A 26,479-nucleotide genomic window follows, 5' to 3' on the forward strand; every position below is an offset into this window, starting at 1 on the left:
AATCTGGAAATCTGCCTTCCAATCACTGCCTGATCACTAACTAGTTCTTCTATAAACTGCAACAAATCACTTCAACTTTCTGGGCCTCAGTTTCATCATCTACAAATGGAGAAAAATGGGTCAAATGATTTAAATTCATAATTCCTTCTAGTTTCAACAATCTACGAATCTTCTCATCAGAAAGAAAATGCAACTGCAAATAAGACTTTGATTTACAAAGTACTTTCATACATATTTTCTCATTAATTCTTGCAGCAAAGCTACGAAGCAAGCATTATGTCCACCTTTGCCAAAAAAGACAGTTTTCCAGAAAGGAAGTTCAAAGAGGTTTGATTATTTTTTATGGCCAGAAAATCTGAGACCCAGAACTGAGGGCAAATACTGGGCTCCACTATTTCATAAAATAATAAAAATAACCGATTGCCTGCTATGCAAAACCTTTATGGAGGCATCAAGGTACCATACACCAAACCCAGAAAAAAGTTACTACAAATGGCCCCACTGGACTATAAGTTCCATGAAACACACAATTTTACTCACCACTGGAACCATGGAAACTGACAGCACACTTCCTGGACAGAGAAACTCAATAAATAATGCCTGCCTGACACCATAAACTACAAAAGTTAGGAATATAGTTGTATCATAAGGGGGGGGGGCACTTCTTTCTGAATTTCAGATATTAACTTCTGTCATTTGCATCATAAGGAAAAAAGCATTCTATATCAGAGATCTAGTTCTCCATTAGAGGAGTAAGACCAATTTCATCAGTGCACCAAAAATCTCAAATATGAGCTGTCACCTAGAAATCTTCTAGATATCCATACTTTACATGTGCCCTGATAGGGACCAGTATTTGCATGATAACACAACCATGTGGACTGACGGGAAGCACATAATTCTCATGAATCACTATGTACTTTCCCCTAAATTGGAAAGATTCAGGAAATCTATATTTTTATACTTTTCTGCCTCTCTTCATGCTTCTGTTTCATAGCTCAAAGAGATAGAAAACAGCCATTTATTGAAAAATTCAAACTGTAAACCAATAGAACATACACATATCTCAACTCAGTCAACCAAGACCCCCCAAAGTTTACAAAACCACTAAATTCAAGCAATGTTCAATCTACGACTTCAACAAAGCTACATGAAGATTTTTTTTTTTAAGTTGTTTAAAAAAAAAAAATGGGGGCAGAGGTTGGGGCTTCCCTAAAATTACTCATGTACTTCAGAGCAAAAGCTAAGTAAATAAATACAAAAGCCAGAAAATAAAGTTAATGGATAGAGTTAAATGAATCTCAGTAAAAAAAAAAAATCGAAGTAAGGTGCTTTGGATTTATTACCAAGAGTTCAAGTCAGCCTCACCACAGGATCCCAACGACTGCCTGACACTTCAGATCTAAAAAGTTCTCTGTATCAGAATTGCAATTACAAACCAGAGCAGTAGAACCAAGAACTACAGAGAAGCTAACAGCAACACCTACTGACTATCTTGAGCCACTTGCCCAACTTGTTCTCACAGTCAAACTACAGAAATCTAATGATACAGTCAACTTCAAGAGTCCTTTACTTAAGCATAATGAGATAAGAAAATAAGTTGTCACCCACATAAAGCCATTCATCCCCAAAATCTCTTGTTTTGCCCCTAACCATTTACGAGCAAATCATCACCCAAGTCATTTTAAATGCACTGTTAATTGCTGATGCCTCAGTACAAATAATTTATTCCATGGGAAAAATGTTTTACTATTAATATTCTTGTTAATAACTGGTATGTCATCTAATAGGTGGACACATCAGGGACCATAAACTGCTTTACGTAAACCTTTCATTTGAGACTACTGCTGTTACCACTGTTCTACATTATTCCCATCAGGTTTTGCTTTTTTTTTTCCCCACCCCGGTAAAGATGATTTAATTGCAGCCTTCACAAAATGAAAAAGAGAAAAGTGAAAGTCATTAAGTCAGGATTATATAGAAAATTAATGTTACTAGACTGGCTGCAGAGAATGATTCTACAGGACTTCAATCTTGTACTTTTCCAAAAGATTAAGTCAGAGAATCTTTGCCTTGGACAAATATTCCATATGAGAAAAGAAGAGAAAGTTGACACTTAACTCCCACAGAGTACCAGTATAAAAACAATGGGTTTAAGAGTCTGAGTCAGAGTTTCAACATGAAAGGCTTACTTTATAGAGGAAACACCAACCCCAGTTCATCCAGAGAGACCTGGAACCTGATGAAAGTCGACACCTCTACTCTGAAATTTGCATCGTATCACTGGCTCCCAGTTTAGAAATATAATCGTCCAGCAGGTAGTAAGAATTTCAGGGAATGCTACCTCTAAAATACCCGTCAGGAAAAATTAAATCTATTAAGGTAAACGCAGTCTCTAGGAGCCATCAGTCCCCAAACGCTTCCTTTCAAAAACGAACGCCAACAACTCAATTAAACATCCTCCCTGAAGTGAGCCATTTCCCTGGTCTCTAGATTCAACAAACGGCGGAACCAGGTGAAATTTCAACCTGCCCCAAATGAATACTTGTCCACCTAGAAATGCCCTGAAGCGACAGGAAGGCTCGCAAATTTCCTTTAGGGTCAGAAGTTGGAAACAGATGAGGCTAAAGAGGAAAAGTTCTTTTTGAAGCGCCCTCACGCCTCCCCAGCCTTCTCGAGGTTCACTCGCTCCGAGGAAAGCAGGTTAGAGCATCCCCGACTTTCACTGCCCCCCCCGCCCCCCTCCCCCGCCCAGACTCTCGGGAGAGAAATTAACCACCCGCGGGCAGCGAGCTCCCTACTCCCTTTCCCATGATTACACCCCTCGGCCTGTCCTTTCCAGCAAAGCCTGCACAGCGCTCACCCAGGTGACTGAAGGGGAAGGGAGCCAGATGACGACGGGAGCAGCCGGGTGGGCGCAGCCACCCCGACCCGGGCGCGGGTCTCCCGGCCTCTCGCAGAGGCGCTCCGCCGGTAGTTATGCAGATTCGGATTCCGTGGTGCGTGCGCGCGCGCCGTGCGCGGTGCAGCCCGGACTCGCCCCCGCCGGGCTGCGCTATCAGCACGCCACCGAATCGGAAATAAAACTTTGACCGGTCTCCGGGTGTCCTGCTCCCGGCCCTGGCCCCGAGTCCCAGCCCGAAATGCGCTGTGGGCGGGGGCTGTCGACAGTCCTGCACCCCAGCTCCCCTGCCCGGCCCCAGGGCGCGGGAGCCACTTACCGCTCGGCCCGGCCTCCCGGTGCCACCGCGCGTCCGGGGTGGGTCCGCCGCGCGCTCTCCCTGGGGAGAAAGAGAAACCGGTGGACGGTCGGCGCGCGCTCACTCGCCACCTCCTCTGCGGAGAACGGCGGGCGGCGAGGCCGGGCTGGGGCGGGCGCCGAGCGGAGGGGGGCCCGGGGGAGGTGGGGGCGGAATCTGCCCAACTCCCGAGCCCGGCTCCGAGGGGGACCCGGAAAGCAGGCTGGGGAGCAGCCGGCGGGGGCCGCGCTCCTGGAGTGGGGGAACGGAGGTGCCCCCTGTCCCCGGGCATCAACTATTGTCTGGGCGTCCTGGTCCCCGCTCGCGCCGCCTCCGAGGCTCAGCGCCCCCCATCCCGCCTGTCTGTCCCCAGGAGAAAAAACTGGGGGTGGGAGCCTGCGGGTAAAGCGGGTTTGGGGTGGCTGGGGATTCGGGGTCCGGAGGTCAGAGGTGGGAGCAGGGGAAGGGGAGGTGAGTACCGAGTGGGGGAGGGGCCAGGTAACTGCGGGCGGGGGTGGGAAGGCCCGAGAGGACCGGTGGGGGGGAAGGAAATGGGAAGGGAGCCCCCGGAGGCGGGAAAGGATGGAGTGGCTGGGGGGCGGCCTCTGAAGCCCAGACCTGGCCCTCCCCGGGGACCCTCCTCCCGGGAAGTCGGCGCCGCACTGACTTTTTCGCTCACTCGCTCACGCACGCACTGAACTCGCTCACAAAGTTGCCGGCGGTGGCGGCGCCGCACTCGCCCTTCCCTCCCCTCCACTCCCCTCTCCTCCCCGCCTCCCCGCCCCATTCCTTCCCCCTCCTTCTCTCCCTCCCTCGGCAAGTCTCGGGTGAGATCACCGCGGGGCTGCTCGGCACAGCGCGCAAATCTCGCGAGAGAAGCAGCCTCTCCGCCGGGCCTGCGGGGGAAGTAGGAGTTGGAGGAAGGTGGGGGACCGCGGAACTCCTAGTTGCTATGACGACGGCAAAGCCCTGGATTCCTGTCTCCTGCAGAGAGCCGAGGCAGCGAACGTGGGTGCAGTTTTCAACCTGCCTCCTCCCTTGCCCGACCCCCTCATGGTGGGGAAAGCGATGGCTGGAAGCGGGAGGAGGATTTTTAAACCTATTTGAGAGGACATCTGTAGACCCGCGTCATGGTATCCGGCCAGATTTGGCAGATTCTCCAGAGGTTCTGGGGGAGATTTCTGCCATAGAAGCCAGCACGAATCTGTACCCCCGGATTTCTACCATATAGTCACTCCTTCAACCCTCCCGTCTAATCTCATCCCCCAACCACCTCTGCACAGGCTCCCTCTCTCCTCCCTTCCCTCGCCCCCGCCTCCCCACCATCACCACCACCACCACCACCAGATTGGGCTCCTTAAGGATCTGCCTTATTCATCTTTGTGTTCTCAGCGCCTCCACAGGCTTGGTACATAGTAGATATTTACTTAATGTCTGCGCAGCCGTCTGCAAGTGTCCTCGGGAGTTTCCTTTCACCCTGCCTGTAGAGTATGTACCTACTTGGGCTTAGCATGGACGTTTCTGCTCCACGCCATGACTGCGCATTTTTGTTCACACAGAATGTGTCTTTTTCAATAGAGTCCTTCCTTTCTACAACTTCATCCCCTGAAGACCCTGGGGTGGGAGAAGTTTTGTTTTTAGTTTGTTGTTGTTTTTAAATCACCACCTTTCAAACGCCTTCAAACCTACTTTAAAATCCTGCATAGGACGGAGACAAAATCTTTTCACGTTCTCTTAATTGTAGGAACTTTACTTTGGGGGGTGTAAGTAGTCACTGCTGACATAAAATGGATACTGTGATTAGAAGTGAAGCTTGAACTTTAGATTTCAAAAGGGATATGTGAAAAATAGCTTCCATGGTATGTGAATTATATCTCAATAAAAAGCTAATAAATCACATTCCGACTTACATTAATATGAGAAAACTGTGATTTAATTCAAGCCCTCAAAACTAGAAAACCCATGAAAATACATTAAGACTAGGCAGTTAAGACTCTCTCAGGTCAAGTGCAAGCTTAAATCCTAGACTGATGAAAGTTTTTACATTAGAAACCTAAGTGAAGACAATGACTGAAAAGCACGGGACATCTTCAGAAAACTAGGTTTGAGTTTTTCTATGTCACTAATAATTGAGTCTCCTTGAGAAGTCATTTAACCTCTGATTCTTCATCTGTAAAATGAGGGGTAGCCCAGATGTGAGGTCAGCTTTAAAATTCTGTAGCTCTAGGCCTATAAAAATTTCTAATAAATAACATATTTTCTTTTTCCATAAAAAAATAAATAAAAGAGTGTTTCATTTTATAGGTCAGTTTCACAAAGCTTAGCTAAGTGTTGACAAGTTGATTTTAAAGTTTCTCTTGTCTCAACTGTAAAAACAACAAAAATACTGACCATGCTACAGTAATTTCACAGGGAATCCATTGTTCGTGATTTGTTTTTACACTAACTCAAAACAGATTCCTTGTTATTTAATAAATATGCTAATTCAAACCAACGACCTAAACTGAATATATCCACACCCCCACCAAAATAACTATACGGAAAAGGAGGGCAAGAAGACAAAAAAGGAAGGAGAGAAGGAAGGGCGGGAGGGGAGCAGGCCTTAAGTTCACACACGGGTGTTTTTAATATATTTTTTACAAAGAGGAAGGCCTTAGTGGCTCAGTCAGTTAAGCGCCTGCCTTTAGCTTAGGTTATGATCTCGGGGTCCTGGCATTGAGCCCTGTGTTGGACTCTCTGCTAAGCTGGGAGTCTGTTTCTCCCTCTCCCTCTGTACTCTCTCTCTCAAATAAATAAATAAAATCTTAAATACCATTTCTTTTACAAAGAAACTCAATAGAGCATCACTATTCATGCCACTGAGGTATATTAAGGAACCGGCGTTCACAGCGCAGTGCCCTATTGTAAATCAGTTGCCCATTTGCTCTGGCTCAACTTGGGTAACATAGGGTAACGTAGTTTTACCGGTAAAGGATAGCTACCAATCTGTATCCACCAGCACTGTACAATTTCAGGGCCACCTGTTTTATGACTCCCAGATAGCTATTTGATAACATTTGAAATAACTGCCCCAAGTGCTAGCCAAATCTATTAACTTTATTCAGTGCTTATGAGGCTCAAGAGTGGGTATTGGCCTCAGATTATGAAGGTAACCTCCCTAACCTTCAAATAGAGTAGAATAGAAGAAATTACCGCAGGGACCTAAAACTGTTCTTTCAAGGCCCTGGGCTACTATTTACCAGTCACTGGTGACAGAATTTTCACCTGTTTCTGAAGGAGATAAAAGGTGAAATCCACCAATTACATGCTTTTGGCTCAGGCACTCCCTCTGTATTCTCCTTGGCCTTCTGGGGGTTTCAAGATAGCAGAGAAGAGGCAGCAGAAGAGTAAAAAGAGGAACACAGAGTCTGCCAAACACCATTCCTGCCTACTCTCCCTCGGCTCTTCTACCCACCTCTGCCCAACCCCCTCCCACATGGAGGGATGAAGGACATGTGACCTTCCCTAGTGTTAAGAAGAACACCTAGTCCTTTCCTGTTCCCCCTTCCCTATTCACTCCTTAGTCTGTTAGAACACAGTTGACTTCATTTCCTTCTAGTTGTTTCTATACAACAAAACATCCTAACATATCTGATATGGAATGATTTTGACACAGTAGCCTACCAAGCAAGCAAAGTTGGTATTTTTTAATACTATCAATATCAATTCAAACTTCCATGTTTTTCAGTTTAGTCTGGTTTACCCAGCCTATCAATTCAGAACTTCCTATTAGTAACTATACATCTATAGGGAAGTAATAAAACATACGCAGAAAATTACTCTAAACTATTAAAACAAGATCAAAGTGCTCCTAAATCATCCAAAATTAAATTATATTTAATGTTGTTCCAATTTTAGGGTTTTATGGTTTTAGCCCTATGCGGTGTAACTTGATTTTTCTGAATACTAGATTTCTCAGAACAATTCGGTCTCCCATCTATGTGATAATATTTACCACATGTTTAAACACCAGGAACTTTATAATCAATTGACATTGCTTAGCAGAGCTACTACGCTTCCTTGTGCACTCCCCTTCTCTTCTAAAGGGTTACTTCACATCTTCTCCCCTTCACCAAACCTCTGGCTTATTACTCACAGCTAACGGCGTTGCTTCTTCTTTGTTGATAAAACAGAAGCAGTCAAAAGAGAAGCTAGCACATACTCCCTCCTTACCACTCGAGATACCAACCCACCTGCGCCTATCTGCACATGTTCTTCTGTGCTGCACTTGGGATGAACTCTCGGAGCTCTACGCTAAGACTAACCTCTCCCACCGTGCACTAGTCCCACCCCTCTGACCCAGGGATCGATTCAATAATTGTCCCTTCTCTCCTGCATCAGGAAATTTCCGTCTCTATTGAGTCATTTCTAAGAGCGTATATACACGCGGTAATATCTGCCATGGTGAAAAACAAGGCATTCCCTAGAGTCCAGATCTCCCTCTGCTTCACTTTACCCCTTGAATCTTCAGAAGGTTTGGCCATGCTTGCTGTCTTCAGTTCTTCTCCTCCATTCTCTTGAATTGCCCCCACCAGTCCAGGGAAACAGATCTTCTCAGGGTCCTTAGTGACTGCCTTGCTGCTAAACACATTGGTCAGTTCCCCTCCTCACCTCATTCAAGGTTGGGAACTCTCATCCTTGAAATATTTTCTTCATGTGGTTTCTGGGTGAAGAGTGTCTTGGTTCTTATTCTAGTTTTGTGGCCTTCTCAGTCTCCCATCTCTCAACTCAGAAGTCCCCAGGTCTCTATGGATATCTTCTTTTATGGTCTCTTATCATTCTGTGGTCATCTCACCAATCTGATGACTTTAAATGACATGTATATTCTGACTACACTCAAATTTACATCTCCAGTCCAGACGCCTCCCTGAAATCCAGACTCCTACATCTGTGAAAATTAATAAAGGGAAACCTCCCTAATGTGGAATCCAGAGGCTAGAAGAAGGAGTCCTACCATGCAACCTCAATTACAGGAATAATTCTCAATTATGGACTCCAACGGAAGTGTCAATTACACGCCTAGCAGAAGAATCGTCAGCAGGAAAGAATAATCAGTTATAGGCCCCAACAGGGAAAAGATGTGCATTACATCTCCTACAAGAAATTGGCTACGGCTGCAACTTGGCCAATGAGAAGCCATCATCACCTTGAACTCCTGCTTTTCTGCAATGGGTTTTCCTTCAAAGAAAGTCCCCCTAACTTCCTCCTCCTTCTCCATAAAATGCCATCCTTGGTTTGTTGGACTGACCTCTGATTTCGCCACAGCATGCTTGCCCTGAATGCACTCCTCCTAAAGTTTATTTCTGAATAAACCCATTTTGCTGGTAAAACAACTGACAGTTTTATTTTTGAGGGTAACATATTTCCTATTCAACATCTCCAGCTGGTTGTATATTAGGTGTCTCAGACTTTACATGTGTAAAGATGAAAAGCTCTAGAAAACCCCCAAAGAACAGTTCCCTCCTGCAATCTTCCCCACCTCAGTTAAGGGCACCTTTCCAGAGATTCAAAGGTTTTTCCTTCAGAGCAGAAGTCGTGCGGCATCCTTGACGTCTCTGTTTCTCTCAGATCATATAGCCAGACCATTAGTGAATTCCGTTGGCCCTTCCTTCAAAATACATGTACAATCCAATCATTTTCCACCCACTGCAAATCCACCCTGGCTCAAGCCTTTTCTCGCTTGGATTATCGCGATATTCCCCCGTTGGTCTCCCTTTCTGATCTCTCTGTTCCTGCCCTTCCCCCTCAATAATTTGTTCTATGTACTGGATCCAGAGTGTGGAGCATAAGTAAGTTAGATCACATCACAGCTCAAAAGCCTTCAGGGCTTCTCATGTCACTCAGAGGAAAAGCCAAATTTCCCATTTTGGACTGGAGACATGTATTCTCTGACTTGCATCTAAAGCTCCAACTTCATCTCCTCCCTCTCCACCCCACCCCACCCCCCCTCAACTGCGGTGGCTTCTCTCTGTTCCCTGAAGACACCAGACACTCTCCTGCCTCTAGGCCCTGCATTTGCTGTTCCTTCTGTCTGGAAAGCTCTTCCCCCAAATGTCTGTGTGACTCACTCCCTGTTCAAAGGTCATTGTGTCATTTGCCTGCTTGCTCTGGGTGCTTTTGCTTCTTAAATCCTGTGTTGCGTGCTCTCTCTCTCTCTCTCTCTCTATCTCTCTCTCTCTCTCCCTCTCCTCTTGGTCATAAGATAAGATCTCTGAAAGCAAGAGCTTTATTTCTGCGTTGTCACTTCTGTATTCCTGTATTCCCAGCACCTAGAACCCGGCCTATATACAGCAGGCACTCAACACGTGTTTGTTGAATAAACAAGCAATGCTATTTTAAAGACAAAGTAAAAGGGCTAGCAGAGAACAGTAGGCAGACTAATTCCCTGCTAAGATGTCCATGTCCTAGTACCGGAACCTGTGAATATGGAAAAGGGGACATTCAGCACAAGGGATTTTGCAGATGTGATTAAAATCTGGAGACAACAGGATATGAGCCTTACATTATCTGAGCGGACCCAATGTAATCACAAGTTTCTCATAAGAGGGAAGGAGGATCGGAGTTAGAGTCACGGGAGATAATAAGACCATGGAAACAGGGTCCAACAGAGATTTGAGGCCACCACACCAGTGGCTAAGATGACAGAGGAAAGGGCCCCGAGCCAAGGAATGTCAGCAGCCTCTTGAAGTTGGACAAGGCAAGGGAAAGAGACTCTCCCCTAGAGCCTTACAGAGGATTTACAGCCCTACTGACATCTTGAATTCCAGAACTGCAAGAGAACACATTTGCGTGGTTTTGAGCCACTAAATTTGTTACAACAGTTAAGAGGAAACTACTACTCAGAGTTTACTCAGTGTGTAAACTCATTGAAGGCAGGACACATGTCTTGTTCATCTTAAATCCCTACTGTCTGGCACAATTCCTAACACAGGCAAGACATTCAGTAAATGTTTGTAGAAGGAAAGAATGAAGTTTAACAGCAGAGAAGAATCAAAACTCCCTCCTGATGGAGTGGCATAATCATTTACCTGGCATCACTTGCCTCAGAAGGGAAAAGAACATCTTGCTATTAGGAAACCTCCTTGAACTTTTTGAGCCATAAAGATATAGGAGCAGGGAGTAGGGAGACAAGCCACCACTTAGGCACCAATATCAGCTACAAAGAATGAAGACAAATCACGAGGGGCCGTGTGGGAGGTGTTAAGGAGCTTGGCCTCTCTTCTGTAGGCATTGGGGAGACACTGAAGGATTTTCAGCAAGGCGGAGACACACATATTCCAATTTGCATTTAGGAGGTATAGCATAGTTAAAGCATGAAATTTAGAAATTCATGGGTCAGAGAAGAGGGCAGAACTAGAGTCATAATGTAGGAGGCAGTAGCTTATAGTTGCTGATATATTGCATTTAGATAACATTTTAATTAAAAGCACCCTCACAAGCTTTCTTTCCTTCTCACAGATATGTTTTTATGAAACAATATTCCATTAAGCTGTTCATGCCATTCCTGGTTTTCTGACAATTTTTTTGCTAACATGAGTTCAATAGAAAACCCAAAAGGACTGAAAATTCTGGCTCACCAACCCTTTTGACCTTTTCGACAAGGGATCAGCACATACTACTCCTGCTACAGTATTTTTAAAGAAGTCTATCTTCTCTGAACCATTTCAAAAATTTTTTATTCACCCCTCCAATGGTATTTCCCTTCAGGAAGCTCTTTGCACTGTTTAAAATAATGTGAGCATTTTCCTGGGAGCTGGAATCTTCCTTCCAACTAACCCCTGTCTTGTTATTCCTTTCATCAGATTTCATGGTTAAGAATGTGTCAGGAAGGAAGATGGGGGGGGGGAGGTCTCTCTCCACTCTCTTGTCTTTTTAAATCCCTAGAAATGAAAAGAGACTTGCTCATGACTTGGAAGTGGTGGGCTGAGGCCTCCCAGAACCATCTGCCTCCTGTCGTTGCCAGCCAGAGCCAAGGCGACATTGACAAGAACCCAGGAGCCGAGGGAGCGCCGGAGTTGCACCTGCCCGGTGGGAACCAGAGAGCACAGTGAGATTCTGCAAGGGTCACACTTTGCATATTCTTGGGTGCAGAAGACGTATCCAGTTAGGGTGTCTGCTTGTAGTCATGCCAAAGAGCATGACTGGTATGTTAAAGTGATCATAGCTTTCATGTGAGGGCACAGAGGAAAGAATGACTATGCTGATAGTTCAAATGTGATTATAGGATCTTAAAACAGCTTCTCTCTCACCCTGAACTCTACATATCACTTTTCAGAGATGAAGTTTTTAAATGAAGTTTTTAAAGTTTTCCATGTCATTTGTTCTTTACATTTGAGGGGTAGTGATGAATACCCTTACTCAGGTATAAGAAATAGCCAAGGCAACTACATGGAATCTTCTCTTATGCTACAGATATTCTCCTAGTGGTGTGGAAGAAAACCTACTAGACCTTGGATTCTCACTTAGATTTCCAGAGTCTAACTCATCCAGATAAACTACAACTTTAGTAAGTTGTTTAATTTTTTATTTCATTTTTCTGGACTTCTATTTCTTTACATGCACAAGGAGAGGGCTAAGAGCCCCTCCCTTTGGACTAAACATTTGTATGTTGCCATCTTAGCTTTTTTCAAGCATCTATATGCTGCTGATCAAAAATCTGAGGTCTGGACTTTTGTCCCTGAACAAGGAAAACGTTCCTGAACCTTCCTCCATTCTCACTGGTCTAGCCCTTCCAACTATGGTCTCCACCTGTCCCTAGGCTATCCTGCCTCCTACCCACACCCCCACTCCACAGACCCATCTCGGATATCAAGGGCCACCGCAACTCCCGCAGAAAGTTTGGAGAGGCGTGTAGACTCCCAAACAACCTTGCAGACACGTCCTGCTGCGCTCTTGTGGCTGGTGCCGCAAGAGTGGATTCTAGCTTGTGGCATGCCCAGCCCGTGCCAGCTGCTCTGGTTGGCAGTGGGCCTCTCAGGACTGCTTCTCCCAGCTGCTCCCGCCTCTCAGAATAGCCAGCTCCTGGGCTACGGGGCACTTACGCTTTCCTCATTCCACACTTCTGCCGAGAGCAGCCCAAAGCGCAGGGCCTGCCAAGGAACCGGGGACAACTTGAAGATGCAGGATTGGCCTTGAGAATCCGTTCAAATTCCTGCAGCTGGGACTGTGCCACAAAAATGAAAGCATCACACCGACTGGTCTTCACCTGAAGGCAGTTCCTTCCGCCTGGTGGAGTGAGAGGGCCCTGGCCTCACGCCGGACCTCCACCTCCACACTTCATGGCCCTAGTGGCTTTAGAAAAATTCCTTACCTCTCTAAGCCTTGGTTTTCTTGCTTTAAAAAGTGGTAATACTAATCATGACTTTTTTTTAAAGATTTATTTATTTATTAGAGAGAGCACATGCGCAGGGGAGGGGCAAGGGAAGAGGGAAAGAGAGAGGGAGAGAGAAGCAGACTCCCCACTTAGCCGGGAGCCTGACTTGGGGCTTGATGCCATGGCCCTGAGATTATGACCAGAGCTGAAACCAAGAGTCAGTCGCTGAGTTGACTGAACCACCCATGTGTCTCATGATTGTTTTTTTTAAACACATTACTGTTTAGAAGCTTACATAACATAATGTGAATTTTTTAAAAACATTTTATTTTTATTTATTTGACAGACAGAGATCACAAGCAGGCAGAGAGAGAGGAGGAAGCAGGCTCCCCGCTGAGCAGAGAGCCCAATGCAGGGCTCGATCCCAGGACCCTGGGATCATGACCTAAGCCAGAGGCAGAGGCTTTAACCCACTGAGCCACCCAGGTGCCCCTAACATGAATTTTTTTTAATATTTTATTTTTAAATAATTTCTATGCCCAACATGGGACTCGAACTTACAGCCCTGAGATCAAGAGTTCATATTTTTTTAACCAGCCAGGTGCCCTCAGATAAAACACATTTTGTTAGACTCGTGAGTTGGCTACCTAAAAGCCTAGCATTAACCCCCCTTTCCCACCTTGCCCTCCATGTCTTTCCAGATTTCTTGAAGCATTCAGAACAAGCTCACATAAAATAGGTACTCTTCTGAAAACTCTGAGTTCCAAAAGATATGCAGAAATACAGTGAAATACCGATGCAGAAATGTAGACATACAGTACACACCAGCCTCTCTACATCACTCACCTGCTCCTCTCCTAGCATCTGCTATGACATTCCCTCTGCACAATGCTTTCCCTGACTTTGTTTTGGTCCATGTAAGGCAAATACCTCCCAGATCTCCCAGATCCATTCCAAACTCAAACATGTCCCAAGTTTGCAAAAGATCTGGAGAGAGAAGGACCTGCCTGAGCCAGCTCTGGATCAGGTGCCTACCTTAGACCAATCAGCTGTGACCAGGAGTCTGGGGCCATGTTGCATAAAATGGCACGAAGGAGCCATGATGAGACCACGAGGGTGACCGTTCCCAGGAAGAGGGACAGCAGACCACTGTAAACATGCAGGGTAGAGAAGTTACATGAGAGGTATATGACCAGGTTTCATCCCTTAAGGAAATTATCATGTAGGGATAAAATAGAAATATTAAGTCTTTGATTAGGTTTAAATTGATGTTGACGCTAAAGGGGATGATGTAGAAAAAAAATCCCAAATGATCAAGAGTGGTGGAAGAAACCTTGTCCTTTCTGAGGTCCAATCTGCTTCTCGGGACTGTCTGCCCTTCAAGCTCTAGGCCTCATCCTTCTTCTGTCTTGGAAGACAAGACAGAAAAACACTTAACCAAAATAAAGGATGGCTAGGGGACAGGTTCTTGTCAAACAGGGGAACTATTTAAAGAGGGATTTTTCTGGAATTAATGGAATTAATCCATGAAGGTGGATTTACTATACCGTGCACAGTGAAAGAGGCTACGAAATAGGATAAGACAGGATGAAGTAGCATAATTAGTGTTTATGGAAAAGAGATCAAGAAGCTGGTGATGGCTCCAGGAAGCCAGTGGATCTTGGCACATGTAGTGAAGATGAAAGAAGGTGGGAGGCGGTGTTCCCGGAGGGATGAGCAGCGAGCAGAAGAACCTAGGTCAGAGTGAACGTGGCACGGTTGGGGACAGTCACATGCAAGGGTCACATGCTTTGGGGCCACCAAACTGTGGGATGCCCAGGGAAGCCCCTAGTGTGCCTGTTAAATGCAGATTCCTGGGCCCCTCGTGCATAACTTTGGGTGTAGCTGTTCTGAAGAGCGTCCCAATAGCTCAGGAGAACTACACCGAGTCAGTTCCCTGTGGCCACTTCCTGGGGCTACTTTGGTCCCCAATCTCTAAAGGGGCCACTTGGTCACCAGATGATCTGGCCTTTAGCTCCCAGCCTGTGCCCTGTGACATTCAGCCCAAAATGCAACAGAAACGGTCTAGATGTTGAATGCTTCTTAGACAATGTTGCAGTTCTTAGGTCTCACTGGTTCTTTCATCTGTCTTTTATTTTCTAGCCAAACTAATTTTTATATAAACTTAATAATCAGCATTTGCATAATAGTAAAGGATGATCTTTACTTAATTAAAAAAACTTAATTAAAAAAAGAGGTATGTTTGAAGAGTTTCTATTTCAAACTTCTCAGGAGTTGATATCGTTAATTAATCATACAATATTTCTTTCTTTCTAAGCTACTTTTTATCTCCTCTCTTGTAATTCAACCCACAGAATTTCCATTAAAGTATCATTTACAACAAGAAAACAGAGTTAGGGATAAGTCACATAATTTTCAAGGTGTTGAGACTAAAACAAGTTTCTTAATACCCTCTCCAAGGGTTTTCTTATGAAGCCATTACCTTGTCATTATTTTATTCTTGAGTTGTTCCCTTCAATTATTTTCAGAAAAATTTAAAGTGCTAGTAAGATGTTTTCCAGTCCCTTGACCCAGAAATTTCAAGTGTACACAGAATGAATGTGACTTTTCACTGCCCCTCCCTCTTCTCTGCTTGAATTTCTCTTCTTCTTCAGTCCATCCCCAGTCCAATTTTTGCAGCTGTATTTCTCTGGACATATCATGAGGACAAGACAGGAAAAGCATTTGCCTTGTGTCGTTATGTTCATTTTGTTGGGTGGTTCTCACTCCATCAACCCTATGAACAGACTTGGAGTCTCCTATCTAATTCCATTTTTTGGAATTAGCCCCACTTTTTAAAGTATTTTTTAAAAAGATTTTATTTATTCATTTGACAGAGAGAAACACAAGCAAGGGGGGAGGGAAAGAGGAAGAGGGAGAAGCAGACTCTGCCAAGCAGAGCCTGAGTCAGGGATTATTAGACACCAAGATCCTGACCTGAGCCTAAGACACCCGCTTAACAGACTGAGCCACCCAGGTGCCCCCATCTAGCCCCATCTATTGGAAATGTGATTACTATTCAGCAGTGAACTCTTCTAATGATCAGAAGAGACAACTATGATGACTCTGTCCTCTTGGGCTCCAAGTACTGGATACAATCCCACCTGAAATCTCTGTGTCCTGAGATCTGTGTCTGGATCTCTGGTCTGTGCTGCCTAGGAGCACACAAGATGAAAGACAACATTTATTGGGCCATCACTGGGGTAGTGAATCAGACCAATTCAGATGAACAACAGCTGTAAGTACACGAGTTGACCTCTGGAGTGCTAAATAATATACTCCAAGCCCCCATCTCAGGATTGTGTTCTGCTTTTTTATTTATTAATAAATTACCCTCAAATCTAGAGGTTTGAAACAACCACTGTTTTATTATATTTCACAATTCCCAGGTCAGAGAATTCTGGCAGAACCCAGCCAGGTGATTCTTCTGTTCCAACCCACAAGTCTGCACCTTGGTAGCCACCAGGCTTCTTCAGCAAAGCAGTCTCGGGGTAATCAGACTTAGTAGGCAGAGCTTCCAGAAAGGGTGTTCTGAGGAACAGGAAGTAGAAGTTGCCAATTTCTTTCTTTTCTTTTTTTTCTTTAAATTTATTTAGTTGAGAGGGAGAGAGAGCACAAGCAGGAGGAGCAGAGGAAAGGGAAAGAGAATCTTAAGCAGGCTCCGTGCTCAGCATGGAGCAGGACATGGGGCTCAATTCCATGTCCCCGGGATCAGGACCTGAGCCCAAACCAAGAGTCAGCCACTCAGCCAACACCCAGTCACCATGGAAGCTGTCAATTTCTTAAGACCTGGGCCTGGAAATGGTATGGTACCTCCGCCACATTCAATTAGTCAAGCAATTACATCTCCAGTCTATGTAATAACAGAGGGCAATAATGAAGAATATGGGGCCTGGTCATCTTTAACACATCGTGTTTTTTTCACCAAAGGTTTGTAGAACGTGCAGTAAAGCCCAGGCTGTGTGCAGCTCTGGGAACACACAGCAATGATAACACACTCCCTGCCAAGAACAAGCCCACAGCCTCGAGGAGAAGCTCATGTGTTATATCGTTCCTGTTCGTAAACGTTCAGTAATTCTCTGGGACAATCAATTGGTAAAACCAGGAGTAAATTTCAGGAGATAACTTAAAATGAAAAAGAGACAAATCCACTGTCTAATAATATCTAGTTTCTCATAATTCAAATATCTATTTATCTAACAACACCTGGCATACAAATAAATTGTGACATGGAACCAAAGCTTAAAGTGTTAGAGGGGAAAACAAATGGCAGAGATCACTTCCTTTGAGAAACAGACCTTGTGCATGCTAAGAAACTATAGGCAGAGCTCAGCGATCATGGGATAAATTCAAAAGACTTAAGTTCTCATCTGTAAGGCAAGGAGGCCAGGTATGACACTTGGCAAAACTGTCAATCACAAATCAGAGAAGGCTTACCCTGATAACAGAGCATTTGGATCACAAAGGAAAGGCAGAGCAATCAGGCCTCATCTTCTTGGAAAACAGGGAAAGAATGTTTCTAGTTTAGCAGCCTTCCAGCCAGGACACCGCATCCCCCTGAAGCAGGGCTGTTAGGCATGAAGTCACTTAGCTTAATAGACTGATACGTCACAATCGTTTAAGGCTTGAGATTTCTAGCAAGAGCTTGGGAGAATATGGTCACCCTGTAATAGGGTACTGTGTTCATGGAGCAAAACTATGGTAAAGATTTGGAGAAAGTGGTGTAGATGCTGCTTTTTAGAGATGTTTCCTGAGGGACATGCCATCAAAATCACTGACCACTCCCTGCCTGCCCTGCTCGTTTGGGCCTCGGGGCTTAGTCCATGTTGCTCTCTCACAGTGAACACCTGGGTCATCCTTGAAAGGAAAACACGAGAATGTGGTTGGGACCAGAGAAGTGGCCCAAGCAGTACAATATATGCTTTCTGTTGTTCAGATGACAAGTAGTGTTGTGTAGTGAAAAGACACTCATGTGGTGGGAAGAGGTCTCAGATAGGGTGCGAACTTGAGCCAAACAGAGACAGAGATGGCAAAGAAGATGGTTCTAGGCTGGCAAAACAGCACACGTGACACATGGATGTGGTTCCAGCCAGTAGTTTTGGACACCCACTCTATGACAGGCATTGGCTGCTGCTGGGCCCTGTATGGGATCAGGACACATTCGAGAGATCTCGAGGAGACCAGCCCAGTACCAGTATCTAAGACTGTTCAGGGATAAGGTTGGCAAAACAGGCGTGTCCAAGTTAGGAAGAGCCTGGAGTCCTCTGCTAACATATTTGAAGCCAGTGTTCCCCATTTTAGAAACAGAAATTCTTTTGTTTGCTTCAAAGAACTCTTAATAGATTCTTTTCCAAAAGTGTAATCCATATTTCAACGGGGGGGCGGGGAGAGCATGTGCAGTCTACATTTAGAATGGTCATGACTGTTAAACCAATTTATATATGGGATCAAGTGCCTAGTGGTTCTTGATACCAGTCCCCGTACTCTCTGACTTCTCCGTTTTTTTGTTTGTTTTTTTTTTTACTTCTCCTTCTTACATATTTCTTGGTTTACACATGACCTGAACTTTGCATTACTCAATGATTTTTAAATATAATTGGATTTTCTTGGATGAGCAATTATGAAATAAGGGGCAGGGGCGCCTGGGTGGCTCAGTGGGTTAAAGCCTCTGCCTTCAGCTCAGGTCATGATCTCAGGGTCCTGGGATCGAGCCCTGCATCGGGCTCTCTGCTCCGCGGGGAGCCTGCTTCCTCCTCTGTCTCTCTACTTGCCTCTCTGCCTACTTGTGATGTCTGTAAAATAAATAAATAAAATCTAAAATTAAAAAAAAAAAAAAGAAAGAAGGGGCAAACTATTTTACAGGTTGTATTTTCCTAAATCACAATATTGAAATACTCTGTTTGCTCCAGGAAGGTGAGGTCAGGAGAAAGAAGAGTAATAATATATACAAAGTCATCTCTTGAAAAATGCACGATATTGGTCACCCCTGGTGCTTGCCCCACTTCCTCAGTGTCCCCACTCTACCTATCACATGAGACCCACCTTAAGTCCAACTCCTTCCAAGATGTTACCTCTTACCTTTCCATCCTCTACTGATTATTTCCCTCCCTGATCTCCTCTTGCATTTATGTCATTATTTAACTTTCTCAATTTTTAGAAACTAAAATAATAAGCATTGTGAGAAAAGTAGGTTCTATACATTTTTATATTGTTCAAGGTCTAGCTAATAATAATAATAATAATAATAATAGCCAGCATTTATTGGACACCTAACTGTGCCAAATTACACAACTTGCACTATTTGATTTAATTCTTGCAATCACCCTTGGAGGTTGGTGCTATCATTATCCTCACTTTATAGATGAGGAAACTGAGACTTACTCAAGGTGATAAGGCCAGAAAATGATGAACTTGGGATTGGAAGGTATTCTGACTCCAGAGGCCATGTACTTAACTACCTCTTAAAGTAATACAAAAATCACTTACTGAACATTTACTGTATTCCAGGCACTGAGTTATGGATTGCTTCATTTACTTTTCACGTATCTAGGAGGTAGGTACTATTCTTGTCCCCATTTTAAGGATCAGGAAATTGAGAGGTAATAGAATTTTTTTGTTTTTGATTTTATGAGAGCATTTAAGACCTACTATCTTGCACTTTCAATTGTATAATACAGTGTTATCATTATAGCCACCAGGTCTTAATGAGAGAAGTCACGAGTTCAAACAGTTTTGTCAAGATCACATATATCCGATAGGGGCTGGAATCCAGACTGGGACCAGCCATGACTTCATCTAGAGACCACTGAAAAACACGGAATGGTTCACTTAATGTAGGAGTGCCTTCCATATGCCAACATCTGGGCTGCTACAACTCTCTTACTTCAGCCAATTCTTGCATCACATGTTTTCCAATGTCTTGACTCTCCTCGGCTAATCCTAGATAACACCTGTCTTAAAGCCTGGTCTTCTGAACTAGAGCAAGTATCTCAGATGGGATCTGATCAGACCACGTCACAAGTCTCAACCCACAAACAAAGTTACAGGATTCTGAAGACCCAATCACCACCATGCTCCTTCCCATGGTCCTTAGCCCCGAGCTCAGCATGCCATCTCAGTTCCAGTCTCCTGCCCCACCGACGCTCAGCGCCAGTTTCTGAATGTGATAGTGGTGAGGATTTCCATCTCCGTAGTGCGTTAGGAATGATTCTCACTGTTAATAACAGAACATCTATCAGTGGCTTAAACAAAAGTGTTTCTAATTCTTACATCATAGCTATCTGGACACAGTGGCCAGATTTTGGTCTTGGCTGACTTTAGCTCAAATCTTTCTCTTAGCTGAGAACTCCCAGCATTAGTATAGTGACTGAACAATGACAGGGCTGGCGTTGCTAGGATTCTCTTGGCCTTTTCGTCCCAGTGACAGGTTTCAGGTAAGTCAAGAAGGGTTGAAGGTGCTGGATGTGCCAGTTCTGTTCCCCTTTTTGGTGGGAGGAGAGGGTTTATTTATTTATTTATTTATTTTAGAAGGCGAGAGGGAGAGAGAGCGTGTGTGAGCTGGGGGAGAAGCAGCTTCCTCTCAAGAGGAATCTTAAGCAGACTCCGTGCTCAGCGCGGAACCTGATGCAGGGCTGGCTCTCTCCACCCTGAGATCACGGCCCGGGCTGAAATCACGAGTCAGATGCTTAACTGACTGAACCACCCAGGTGCCCCAGTTCTGTTCCCTTTAAAAGAAAAACAAAAGCTCTCCTGAAAGCATCCTCAGCAAACTCCCCATCTGGCTCACTGGTTACCACTGAGGATCACATGGCACTTCTGATGGTAAAGGAGTCTAGGAAGCTGGGCAACAGGACTGCTCTGACTGGCTCAGACCTTTCATAATCCACTGCTTGACTTTGGCACTTTGCTGTCCAGAACAAGAAAAAGAAAGAACAAGATCCTGGATATCAGAGAGGCATGTAGCAGGGTCTGCCATGGTGGAGCATGAAAGTCATCTGCAGCCTATATTCACTGTCTAACTTGTTTGGGGATGAAATTAGTCTTTGGGCAGCAATGTATACATCCAGTTATAGCCTCCCTACCCACACTATTGGAACCCACTCCAGTTTCCTCCTAGAACTGAAGTCCAGCTATGAATAGAAGCCATGGATGCAGCTAATTCCTGCCAATCTTTTTCTCTAAACCCTGCAAGCAGTTACAACTTCCAGCAATCTGAACAAATGCCCTTGATCTTGGGCTCAGACTTGACCCTTAAGAACAAGTACTGTTTGTTGCTCGCAAAGTTCTGTATCATGCCCCATTCTACATTTCTAGATCAGACTTGTTGATCTTGGACTTGGACCTGGGTTGGATTTTGGTCTTGGCTGACTTTAGCTCAAATCTTTCTCTTAGCTGAGAACTCCCAGCATGCCTTGAAGCCCAACCCACACCATTTATGACACATAACAGATTACTAAATAAATTCACGTTGAATTTCTTTGAATATTTAAATTCCCAAGATGTCAACTGCTGTCACTAACAGCAATAGCCATCTGTCAGAAATGCTATTAAGGAAGTGACCTCATTCAATGAAGACTGGTAGCAAGTTAGCTTCCATTTATTAGGCAATATGGTCAAAGATAAATGAAGTTCCGTTTTTGAAAAGGAAACTTTTGAGTTTTGTGCATTGAATAACGGGCCACAGCAATAATCAGACAGTGATAAAACAGGAGAAGTCTGAATATGGGTTGATCTTGTACTGTCTGGCCAAACAACACCAACCATCAACGACTAAGTTTTCAGATAAAATAAAAGGAGAAAGTCAGAAGAGTTATAGAAGAACAGAGTAGCAAATATATCCTGTATGAATCCTGATTTCTACATTCCAGGAAAGTCTTTCATTGAAAGAGCAAAAATACTTTTCATTTTACCCAGGTAATGATTTATCCTTCCATACTTCTCTAGAGCTCAAATCTAAGAATAATGCTCAACCAGAATAACCACATTTTCCTAGAGTCCCAGTAAGTATGCATCTCTGTAATTCTGCAAAGCTTTTGAATTTCTATTTTTCCCTTAATTGGTTTATCATACATATGTCTTATTAAAAGCCATCTCAAAATTTTTTTCAAGAGATAGTTTTGTTGTTGTTTTTGTTTTTGGCAGGGGAGAATGCAGCCCCAAGGGATTGAAGTTAATCGGGTCATGCTATACAAATTTTTTGTGATCTAACTTTTTACAAAACACAGCATAACAGAATAACTGGGAATAGATTGATAGAATATGACTTTCCTACGACATCAATTAGGCATTTAACATGGTTTGACAGGATTTGAATGGTAATTACATCCAGGTCCATTTCTCTGGCAAGAGTTTGGACTACAGACATTGTGACTGCGTTGGTAATTGGGGGAAATTCCATAAGCTGTTGTCACTGGGCATGCGTATGTCAAGGATGATATTTGATGATGAAAGTTTAGAAATTCAACTTATTTTCTTACTGTCCTGAGGTCTCCTGACCTCTTAAGGGAGAGCCACGATGTTCCTTCAGGGAAATTCAACTAAATGAATGTTTAATTAAAAACTCAGAGTACCGTCTCCTCACCAGCCATGCCAACTCGGATTGATTTGTAGTGACTGTGGGCACTGTGTTTAAAACAATTCTGAGGGGCGCCTGGGTGGCTCAGTGGATTAAAGCCTCTGCCTTCGGCTCTGGTCATGATCCCGGGGTTCTGCGATTGAGCAAATATATTGAAAATATATTTACAGTGGTCTGACTTATAGAAAAGTTTTGATAGAGCAGTTGAAGATTTTCTGATTTTAATTAACATACATCTCCATGGAATCACTTGGCAGAGTTAACTGCCCTTTATGCCCTGCAGAAATTGATGCACTTGGGGCACCTGTGTGGCTCAGTGGGTTAAAGCCTCTGCCTTCAGCTCAGGTCATGATTCCAGGGTCCTGGAATCTCTGCGCCCCAGGGAGCCGCTTCCTCCTCTCTCTCTCTCTCTCTCTCTCTCTGCCTGCCTCTCTGCCTACTTGTGATCTCTGTCTGTCAAATAAATAAATAAAATCTTAAAAAAGATTAATGCACTGGATGACTTGTTTAATACCGATCATTTGAACTTTAGGAATGTATTAGCTGCAGACAGCTGTTTGGAGTGTAGTGTAAGATAAACTTGCTCTCTCAGTGCTAATTAGACACCAGGAGAAGCTGCATATTGAGCCTTCTCTTGGTTCACGGATTGTGTAATCAGAACAGAACAGGAAAGACATCTGTCCACCTATTTGCAGAGCCTGAAGAATGGCATCTTGTTCATCTAACAGTTATTAATGGTAGTTAATAACTTAGTATGTGCCAGCCTGATTGGGTTTTACATGTAACCCCACATTAAAAAATATTATCACACTGAATCCTCATGTCAACCATTTTCCAGATGAGAAAACAGAAGCTCCAAGAGGTTAAATAATTTTCCCAAGGTCACAGAAACAGTGAGGGGCACAGCTGGGACTTAAGTCCAGGCTGTCAGCCCCCATGCCTTATACTCCACACGCCCATAGGAGTGCAACTGCTTGCCACATTGATTTACACAGGTTCGGCTGAAGGACAAGGGCAAGGACACAACCTGATTTCATAACATTTGAGTCAGACTTTGGATGTGCAAAAGACACTTTCTCTCCACTGTGATTCTAGAAATGCTAGAATCTGTGTGCAGCACTGGTCCACAGGCTTTCTGGCCTTACCTGGCAAGGCCACCCCCAGGACATCTATGGGATATGTTACCAAAATGCTCCATGTGCATCACACCATTGTCAGTCATAGCTTGTTTTAGATATGCCAAAGGAATTGGTTATTTATAGGAATCTATTGGCAAATGTTCATCTTGAAAAATGAAAAATCTTCTGGTAATGAAAATAATCGTTCTATGTTCTGTTTTACAACTCTGACTTAAAAAAAATAAAAAAATAAAAAAGCTGGATTCCCCACCCTGAATGGCAGGTAGGAGGTGTTTGGTTTGAGTAGGAAGAATTTACCCAAAGGAGCCATCAAGAGCCAAAGCCAGAAGCCCATTTGCTTTTTTAATCCCCCTCCTTCTTAAATCTAAGGGGCAAGAGGGGATTTAGACCAGGAGTAGACACGGTTGCACTAGACATGGATTTCCCTGCCTCGGTGTTTAGTTGCTGCCCCCATGTCAGGCGACAGGTGCCTTGCCCAGTGAGACTCCCCACCACGGACTCGGCCACAGGCTGGTGAGCATACAGTACCAGCCACCAGCGTCTGCGAGGCCAGCATCTTCAGTTTTTGGTCAAGATCAAGGAAATGAAAGAAAAACGTTAATCAGTAGTTCTCACACTGAAGGCCAAAGAGATCCTTTATACTCTTCCGCGTATTCATCCAAGGCTGAAGTATCAAAGATACTTCCGCACGTATCTCATGCAGCCCTCTCATGGGAATCTTAATGGGATTCTTCTCACGAATGTGAGTTTGCTGGAATTTGCCTCTGTGTACTTAACTGATTTACAGAGCCATTTTAAATGGTGCAAACTCCGGGGCCATGAATAGGGAAAGGGGAGGGAAGACAAAAAAACCCACTAAAACCTGTGCCCCCAGAATAACTGCTCCGCTGCCCCAGCCTCTCTATGTATCTTCATTCACTGTTATGTAAATGATGTTTTAAAAACCAGGAAAATTCCCCCTAACCCCTGAGCTATATATAGACCAATGCTTCTCAAACTTTCCATTAAAGAACAGCAGAAGTCCTGAGCCACACACTGCATCCTCTTGATGTCTGAGGGTCGAGGAAGGAGGCTGCTCGAGTGCACTGTGTCCTCAAGATCTTCTGTTTTCCATTAAAAAAAAAAAAATCACATCGATTTTACACCCCTACTTTGGGTCTAGGCGCGTGAGTGACCCCAGCCTGCCAGCATGGGTGCAGGTCATGGGTCTGCCTACTGAGCCATCCGATCAGCTCTGGCTTATCTAGTTTGGGCTTTGAAGTCACCTGTGTAACAGAACGTCGAGGACCTCTTACTTCTTACTTAGAGCAGTGTAAGTCACCAGACTGCGCTCAGTTAGATTTTAGATCGTTTCTCAAATACAAAAGGATACACTGAAGCCAGGTTAAATGTTACTGATTGCTGGGAGGGCAAAGGAGATACCAAAGGGAAGAGGTAACTTTAGCCGAGGAGGAGGACTGGTAGATACATAAAGGTCTTAAATGAAGGTTCAAAGCGGGGGAATACTGTATACAATGACCATATTCTGAATCACAAATATAGAACCACTTTTTTTTTTTTTTTTAACAAGGGGGGTTATGGAGAGAGCAAGTACAAAAATATTTGACCTCTTTTCTGTGATCGTATTTGTGGTGAGAGTATGGATATTGTTATCCTGAGTCTGTTGCGTATAATGCGGAATGAAGCCACGGCACCGATAAATATGTGCCGTTTTTTCATTTTTTCTGCATTTTTTTCCACCTTCTGGGAGCATAGTGGACACTCCCCCACCCCCTTTCTGCTGTATGGATCCCGTGCTGTGTTTGCACATTGGCCTGGAGGCCACGCCCCCAGGGCTGCTCCCAGCCAATGAATGAGCACAACGGAGGCCATTGGTCCCTGCTCCTTCCCGCTGGTCCTACCTCTGCAACTGACATTTTTGGCTCCGGGGCTCCCTAGCCACGTGGCTAAAACTCTCTTACTAATGTGCTGCAGTCTGAGGCTCTTCCTACCCATCCTCCCTCCTTCCCCAGTCCCTCTCATAGGTGTTAGACTTGCACACTCTAGCCTGCAGACCACCCCTGCCTCTCTTGCTGCTCTTCTTTCCTCTTTCCCGTTTTCCCCTCCCTAATCGCTTTCCTGTCTAATCCCAGGTTGTTTGCCTCCTGAAAGACCTGAGCTAACCTAAACACAAATGGGTAGTTATGAGATAATCAGTTACCTCTTATCCATGGTTTCTGTTTTCCGTGACTTTGATGACCTGCAGTCAAGTTCAGTCTGGAAGCTAAAGGTCCTCCTTCTGACATAGTGTCAGAAGGTCAGTGGCAGCCGACCGGAGCCGCAGTGCCTGCCATTCACCCCACTTCATCTCAACGTGTAGGCATTTAATTATCTCACATCATTACACAAAGAAAGGTAAATACAGTATAATGTTTTGAGAGTTGACCCTCACATAACTTTTATTACAGTGTATTATTATACTTGTTCTATTTTATTATTACTGCTAGTCTCTCTTACCGTGCCTAATTTACAAATTAAAATTTATTAAAATGTATCATTGGTATGTATGCATAGGAAAAAACACGGTTTATACATAGGGTTTGGTACTGAGTTTTCAGGTATCTATTGGGGGTTTTGGAACTCCGACAGATAAGGGGATACTACTGTATCCTAACTGCTAGGAATCTCCATGTGGACGAAAAGAGATATGATACAGAGTATATTAAAAAAGAACAAAAACAAAAACAAAAACAAACAAACAAACAAAAAAACCCCTCAAATCCTGCATGTGAAATGAAAGTATCCATATTAGTGTGTGAGGTATTCTATCTTTGATTACCAGCCATTCTCCAGGATGGTCCCTAATGATTCTGTCCTATAGATGTTCATGCCCTTGTGTTGTCCCCTCTCCTCCCTTATGTAACCAGTGCTATAGCTTGGGAATGATGGAGTGTGATTTTTCCAAGGCTATAGCATAAAAGACAGTGGTTTCTGCCTTTTTCTCTTGGATCACTCTTTCTGGGAAGGCTAGCTGGCATGGCTCACGGTCATTCAAAGAGGTCTTCAGAGAGGCCCTGGTGAGGAGAAACTGGAGCCCCCTGCCAAAATCCAGCACCAACTTGCCAGGTACAGAGTGAGCTACCTGGGAAGTAGATCT

At 44.3% G+C, this 26,479-nt stretch overlaps 1 protein-coding gene across 2 annotated transcripts in view; it reads right to left on the reverse strand.

Moving 5' to 3' along the window:
- SIPA1L1 (signal induced proliferation associated 1 like 1) overlaps positions 1 to 3,189 on the reverse strand; it is a 362,171-nt gene extending 358,982 nt beyond the window's left edge. For both annotated transcript variants that reach the window (XM_059182928.1, XM_059182927.1), the window contains exon 1: positions 2,864 to 3,189. The gene's annotated coding sequence lies outside the window, so the exon portion shown is untranslated. The remainder of the gene's footprint in view (positions 1 to 2,863) is intronic.
- Between the last annotated feature and the right edge of the window lie 23,290 nt (positions 3,190 to 26,479).

The sequence above is a fragment of the Mustela lutreola genome, chromosome 7 (assembly GCF_030435805.1).
Source record: "Mustela lutreola isolate mMusLut2 chromosome 7, mMusLut2.pri, whole genome shotgun sequence".
In the NCBI taxonomy this organism is placed as follows: domain Eukaryota; kingdom Metazoa; phylum Chordata; class Mammalia; order Carnivora; family Mustelidae; genus Mustela; species Mustela lutreola.